Below are 7,509 nucleotides of genomic sequence, written 5' to 3' on the forward strand. Positions count from 1 at the left end.
TTTTTTTTTTTTGACAACTGTACACTTAGCGGCAAAAAGAATGGGCCGACTCTTGGTCGATAGAAATGCTAAGTTCTATCGCGCGGTTCATTCGTGTAAACGTAACCCAGTGCATGGCATTGCTGTGATGTCTCTTCATTGAAAGTCATCCGTCTATAATGTAATAAACCTTATGAGCAGTGTGTGGCCCAGTGGTAAGAAGTCTGACATCCGTGCCAGAGGTTGTGAGTTCGCCTCCTGGTACGGTAAAATTATTTTTTTTTTATTTTAACTTTTACTTAATTTATTAGTTTAAATGTGAAATGACATTTGTTAACAAACTTCGTTATGCCTGCCTTGTAAAAATATTATTGCCCATCATCTGTGGGCTATTAATAGGCGAGACCTGGCCTGTGTAAACAAAAATACTTGTTTCACATCCTAAAAAAAACCGACGCATATCAAACACAAATAAATAATTAAATTAACAAAAACAAACAATTTGTTAATATATTAACAAAACAAGGCTGTGGTGGGGACTAGCATCTCGTCCACAAACCACCTGCGTCAACATCTGCCCTCATTATGCGCGGCATGGAGTCCACAAGATTATGAAACAGGTCTAAATTCTTGGCCATCTTCTCCCTTGCATCTAGAACTCTGTCCCACAATTCCTCAGGTGTCAGAACGGGTGGTTGTTCTGCCCAATTAGAGCGTAGGATCCCTTTGACTGCAGCCCACAAATTTTGAAACGGATTCATATCTGGTGAATTTGGAGGCCAGTCGACTGGGTCGACATCACGCCTCCTCGTAAACCATCTTTGAATCCGGTTGGCGGTGTGTAGTCTATCGGATGATTATCCTGCTGGAAGAAAAGTGTTCCTTCTGGATATCATTTTCGGGCGGAAGGGATCATTACATTTGCCAAAATGTGTTCGCAGACTTATGCCGTAAACAGACCGTGGATGCGTTCCAGAAGTCCTGCCCCATCGTATGACATCCACCCCCAACACGCGACCCTCACGCGAAGCTTATCGGTGGTCATTCATACAATAAACTAGGGCAGTACTATCATTGCTATTGGAGACAATTACCTCGTTGGAGAAAATGACATTTCTCCAATCAAAGTCCTGTCGCAGAGTAGCATACACAGAATGTTACTGGAGACAATTACCTGGTCGGAGAAAATGACATTTCTTCAATCGAAGTCCTGTCGGAACCAGGGCAATGAGTTATTGTTTCTGTGCCATCTTCAAGCGTAATGACTAGACAGAACGTTATATTAACAGAAAGCAGTATTGCTTGAAAGAGAGAGGGAGGTTTATTATTTATTAGAGTTTGGGCATATTCTAAGATATATCGCCACATAATTATAGCTTTGCAAGACACACATGATGGCAAATTTGTAAAAAAAAAAAAAAAAAAAAAAAAAAAAAAAAAGAAAAAGAAAATTAGGGGAGATTCGAACCTTGAGCTACTAGTACTAACGTGTTCAATATACCAATGCCGTAACAACTTACGCTACTGCAACTGTTTATATCAGTTCGGCATAATACATGGTTTTCCTGTTCATATTCGCTCCGGTCGATTTTGTATTCATCAATTTTATTATTATTTCACTCTTCAAGGGCCCTGATGTATCTAGAATCAACCCGCCATTATTTTATTACATATTTTAGCCTCTTAAACAAAATACAGCAAATTTAAATGGTTTAATTATGTGTTACCTAGTGAACTATGGCGTTGACAAGACGAGCATGCGCAATGTATGTCTCTGGAACTTAGAAATTGTCGGCCGGCCCATTCTTTTTGCCACTAAGTGTACATAAGATATTTCCATGCAGATATTCTGCATCATCATACGATGAAAGAGTAATGGAACGGAGAAAAATTCTCTCCGGCGCCGGGATTTGAACCCGGGTTTTCAGCTCTACGTGCTGATGCTTTATCCACTAAGCCACGCTGGATACCCACCCCGGCGTCAGACAGAATCATCTCAGGGAACCCAAGAGTTGGAACTTAAACTGAGACGATTCTGTCCGACACCGGGGTGGTATCTGGTGTGGCTTAGTGGATAAAGCATCAGCACGTAAAGCTGAAAACCCAGGTTCAAATCCCGGCGCCGGAGAGAATTTTTCTCTGTTCCATTACTCTTTCATCTTTCTTTGAGTAGCCTACATGATGTTTCATGTCAGAAATCAAAACATCAATAATATAATATGATTTATTAAATACACTGTGTACTAGAGGCCGGCAAACTGTCGATCAGGCTTGCCCATGACTGTTTACATCCGTGAGTGGGCTTACGCTTCGTATCGTTCGCCCGCCTGCAACCTTCCCTCTCAAGCAGGCAGGCAGTGTGGTTGCACGTGACTCCCAAACAGTCCTAAGAGTGACCCGAAAGGCTTGTTGGGTTCCGCCGACCTGCAGCAGACTGCTGCTTTCAGATGCATGATAAATATGAACCAAGTCATTCAAACCTGACAAGAAGCCTATAGATATAGATAAACTACTGAAAACTTAATTTGTTGTCTTCTGAAACGTATCGTTAATAAAGACAAAGAAAACTGTATCTCGTCAACATAATATTCATTAAATGCCAACAGTTATTATAAATTACTTGCACTTTCCTTTTCATCGTAGTAATATAAATTAAATGCAAACCATTCAAACTTTCAGCTTCATAAATAAAAAGAAATCTGTCCCTCAGAATTTAAATAGCAAATCAATATTCTGAAGAACGAAAAACTTTTATACAGTTTACAGGTATTCATGAAGCTTTTAATTGTTGATAAGGAAAAAGTTAAAATGAAATATTTTTCTATAATAGTTGTTGATATTCATAATAATTGTTACCAATATCTTTTCAACATATTTCTCTCTCGTCTCTCCTCTCCTCTCCTCTCGTCAACATCATATCCATTAAATGCCAACAGTTATTATAAATTACTTTTACTTTCCCTTTCATCGCAGTAATATAAATTTAATTCAAACCATTCAAACTTTCAGCTTCATAAATAAAAAGAAATGTGTCCCTCAGAAGTTAAATAGCAAATCAATATTCTGTAGAACGAAAAACTTTTATACATTTTACAGGTATACATGAGGTTTTTAATTGTTGAAAGGAAAAAGTTAAAATGAAATATTTTCCTCTCCCCTCCTTTCCACTCCTCTCCTCTCCTCTCTTCCCTTCCCTTCTCAACCAGTCACAAGTTACCAAATGTTACTATTTTGTTGAGTCAGATGCACTTTGCAGGAATATGAAATGTATAATATTGTCTTATTACTTTATGAATTCTGTAGTGCAATAAATCGTAAAACTGTGTTTCTTTAATCAAGAAATATCTACCGTTTTGGACCATAAGATAAAGGTTTTTTGAAGTGACTAAATAGCCAATGAACTTAGATTTCAAACTAGTACTGTTTCATCTTAACCAGCGCAGACTGGCTTCCGTGAATGCAAGTCACTCTACCTTATAATACGAGCAAACAGGCAGGCTTTCTTGGGTCTCGCCTGGACTGAACCTATAAAACCTGGGCTCAATGGGTTCAGGCTAAAAGTTAACTTGCTTTGTAGCGTCACCGGAACCCAAGCCTGATGGCAACTGGGTACGGGTGTGAGTCTTGTGTGATTTTCTGGTCTCTACTGTGTACATAATATAATACAAGACACAAATTAGATTTCCATTTAACCTCTCTTAGTCTCAACTGTTATAAAAAGTTCACCAGTTATGTATCACAGCCTTCGATGCATTGTCTAATTATCTTAAAGATGGATCAAGAGGAAAAGTTCAGAACAGAATTAACAAAATTTCTTTATCTTCATTTCTACAAAATGATATACAGTTTATGTTTTAAATACTTACTGTGTATTAATTAACATATTTTGGCTATCTGTTTAATTTACTTGTTCCACATCTCAAAGCTGCAATCTGATGTAGGGTCTATATAATGCAATAAGTGTTATGTTTACGTTTTCATTTAATATTGATACATGTTTATTTCAGGATGTCAGTATTGCACCATCATCATCAATCCCACGTATGTCTACAATAAATCCTGCCTCTACACTCCCAGGTGAATGGGCGTTAACAGTCTCTACAGTACGGTAATCAATAACAGGTAAGTTTAAGATCTCATTCATATGTAAGAATATTGCTAGGCCTATTTATGATTATTATATTATCAATCAATCTTCTTAATATATCCAGCTGTTTACTGACAACATAAAGTTCACTGTAGTCCACTGTAGTCTTTTCAGTTCTGGAATATCAAGTGGGATACATTTGAACCATAGTACATTTTGCAGACAGTCCACATAATGTAACTTAAAAAATTAAATTTTTTGCATGTTTGGATCAATGGATAATTTCAAACAATGTGATAAACTTTCAAACTTAGGCAATTAAAAATAATTCACAGTTTGATAAGAAGTAGTGTCTTTCGTGTACAATAGTATGCAAAGGATTAACATTTTCTTTTTGTCTTTCCATAGGATTCTGCTACAAGGTCATCGAGAATGACAGAGTATGAAGGAGAGGTGTTCCTTCTAAGCACGAAGCCCAAAAATGAAACGTGATTAGGAGTTCCATCAATTACAGAAAACAAAATGGTTATTAGAAATAGAATATTATTAAAGGCAAAGTTAAAAATTATTTGGGGCAAATGAAAAAAACTAGAAATGTAGTAGTAGTGGTAATGGTGGTGATGGTAATGGTAGCAATAGTAGTGAAATGTTCTGAGATTCTTGTCTACTTCATTTCCTTGCGAGCTTCCCAGCAGTATATAAGAACTTGGAATTCTTCTGTCCCAATCATTTTCTGGAGTTTGGTGTAGAGTAGTAAGTATTCCTTGTTCATTATTATATTTGTGTTGTTGCATGCTACAGTGTGATGAGTGTAACAAGTTTATTGATGGAGATATGCAGCTGGACAGGTGTGGCCAGTTTCTAAGCTGAGTGAGGCAACTGCATCAGATTGAGGACTATTAGTATTACTGTATGTTGGGCTCTAGTAGTGTTTTCAACTTTTTATTTTTACATTGTTGTTTAGTGAATTCTGTAGATATGTGTGTGTTAATTTTTATTATTTTAATGTCGGTTAAGAGTTTTGCTGATTTGTAAGACAGGCTACTTATTTATTTATTTATTTTTTTTTTTTTGCTGGATTCATCATTCACCGAACCTGTAGTTCTCTAGGTTTAAGTACCTACCTAAAGGAATTTAGTTACACTTATTTGCTGGCAGGAGTAGAGGAACAAGTGCCTCAAATGCCTGTAACTATGCAATTAACCCAGATAAGACTGACGTCCTATATATAGGACACCGGACGTTTCACACAAATATGTTAATAACAATGACTATGACAGACTAAATATAAGAAAAAAAAAATTGGAGACAATTTATAACACATAAGGATTATGGTATCATGATTGTGGACTATGAAAATCTTACACAGCAATGTTAAAAAAATAAAACGTTTGGATCCTATATATAGGACGTCAGTCTTATCTGGGTTAAGACATTACTAGAAGAGAAATTTAGTTCTGAGTCTTTAATTTAGGCTTGAGAGTCTTTAATGTGCTGGAAAACTCCTATATGGGACACATGTCTTAAAGTCTCTCCTGGAGGACTTGCACTCCGGATTTTTGCATCCTGAAAAAGCCATCGACCCCAGCCGGGCTTGTACCCGTAACCCTTGTGTCTAGAGGAAAGCGCTTTACCCCTAGGTCACTGTGGATGACTGTTGTTGGATTAGCTTTCCTTTTTTTGTCAAAATATCAACTTTCTCCTTATCCTGTAGATCACAGCAAAGTATGCTGGAATTCATTCTAAAGCAACATTTTTGTTCAGATTCTTTAATATTCTGAAGTGGTATTAGATTTCTATTATTCTCTTGTCTTGGAATGACTGATTGTGTGTTAGAGCAACTATAGCAGAGATACAGTCTGTGAATAGAACATATATGGAAAAGTAATTGTTATAGAGATGTAAGTATTGCCTGTAAATCAGCATCATTGTGTATGATTAGCTTTCCAAGAGAAATATGAAAGAAGAGTTTACAGATTATTTTCACTAACGACCCTTCTGTATAAACTGAAGCCAATTCTGTTCTGAGTACCATGTGTAGATTTTTTTAAATTTTTTTTACAGCAATTTTTTTCATTACTTCTTGACTTGAATTTTATCACTAATTTCTTCTATTAGATTAAATAGAGAATAGTTTCAATGATCAGATTCCAGTGAATATGGGGGGGATACAAGCTTTTCTGCCAACTGTGGTAGACTATATTTTTCTTTAAGTTTTAGGAAACTTTCTGTATGTTATATATCCTTCCTGATTCTTTAGATTGCAGTTTTAGTTTAAGTAACTGTTCCAATAATTTTTTATGCAATGTTATTCTCCTTTGTTTTTAATATCACATTGTATTGGCCTATTGTTTGTAAGAGTTTGCATTCTTATCTTGGAAAAGTTTTAACATACCCATGTGATTATTCTTAGATCTTGGTTTTTGACTTTTTATAAATTATTTATATAATTTTGTGGTGCTGTAATTAAAATTTCAGAGCATAATGTAGAATTGGTTTCACATAAGATTTATTTGTATGTTGTATTTAGTGTTGATCTGTAGAAACAAGTCTTTGCATGAACATTAATCTGTTTTGTGCTGATGCTCAGGTTTTGTTTACATGAGTTTTGTAAGTTAATTTCTGACCAAGATAAATTCCTAAGTATTTTGGCTCGTTGGTTGGTTGGTTGATAGGTGTTTTATATAATGGTATTTGGATTTGTGGTGGGTTGTGTCTTAGGGTAAATATCTGGTAGCAGGATTTCACTGGGTTTTGAGTCATTAAATTTTCTTTACAACACAGGGATAAAATCTTCTAACGTTTTATTCATTTCTTGTGATAATTTTACTAGTAACCCTTCCTTTTGCATGACACTCAACTACATTTTGGTAATTTGCATCACTTATAACCAGAGATGAATGTGGTATGATATGTATTAACATAGGAACGAGGAGGAATATCAGGACCTATACTTATTCCCTTAATATTGTTAATGTATATATATTCATACGATTTCGTTCCTTTTGTAATGATGTTTGCTCATTCATGTACTGATGTAGTTTGTTCGACTTTTCTCTCTTTATCCTCTGAATGTACATTGTACTTTGAAATAATGATGTTGTGTTGTATATTACAAAATGAGAATAAAATTATTAAGCAAAGTTTTAACCTACATCCATATATGAGTTATAATTTCATTTACAATACCCAAATATTTAAAGAACACTATCCCTTTCTGTTGATGTATACTTGTGAAAGTTCTCTCCCAGCATTTTATGGGTATGTATGCCAATAATCTAAAAAAATATAAATTTATATATAGTAAATGATTAGTTCTTTTCAAATTTTCTTCAAACCAAGAATGTAAAACTAGCGACCACATGGGGCTGATGTAAACCTGTCCTTTTAAAATACTTAGTTATTGTTGTTTGAAGAAAGCAATATGTTGTGTGGTTCATGAT

General features: G+C 35.4%; 1 long non-coding RNA gene across 1 annotated transcript; it reads left to right on the forward strand.

Moving 5' to 3' along the window:
• Positions 1-2,079: 2,079 nt before the first annotated feature.
• On the forward strand, positions 2,080-7,222 carry LOC138707886 (uncharacterized). Its single transcript, XR_011334414.1, has 2 exons — positions 2,080-4,101; positions 4,475-7,222. It is a non-coding gene; the product is annotated as an uncharacterized lncRNA (long non-coding RNA).
• The last annotated feature ends 287 nt before the right edge of the window (positions 7,223-7,509 follow it).

This window comes from Periplaneta americana, chromosome 10, assembly GCF_040183065.1.
Source record: "Periplaneta americana isolate PAMFEO1 chromosome 10, P.americana_PAMFEO1_priV1, whole genome shotgun sequence".
NCBI lineage: Eukaryota > Metazoa > Arthropoda > Insecta > Blattodea > Blattidae > Periplaneta > Periplaneta americana.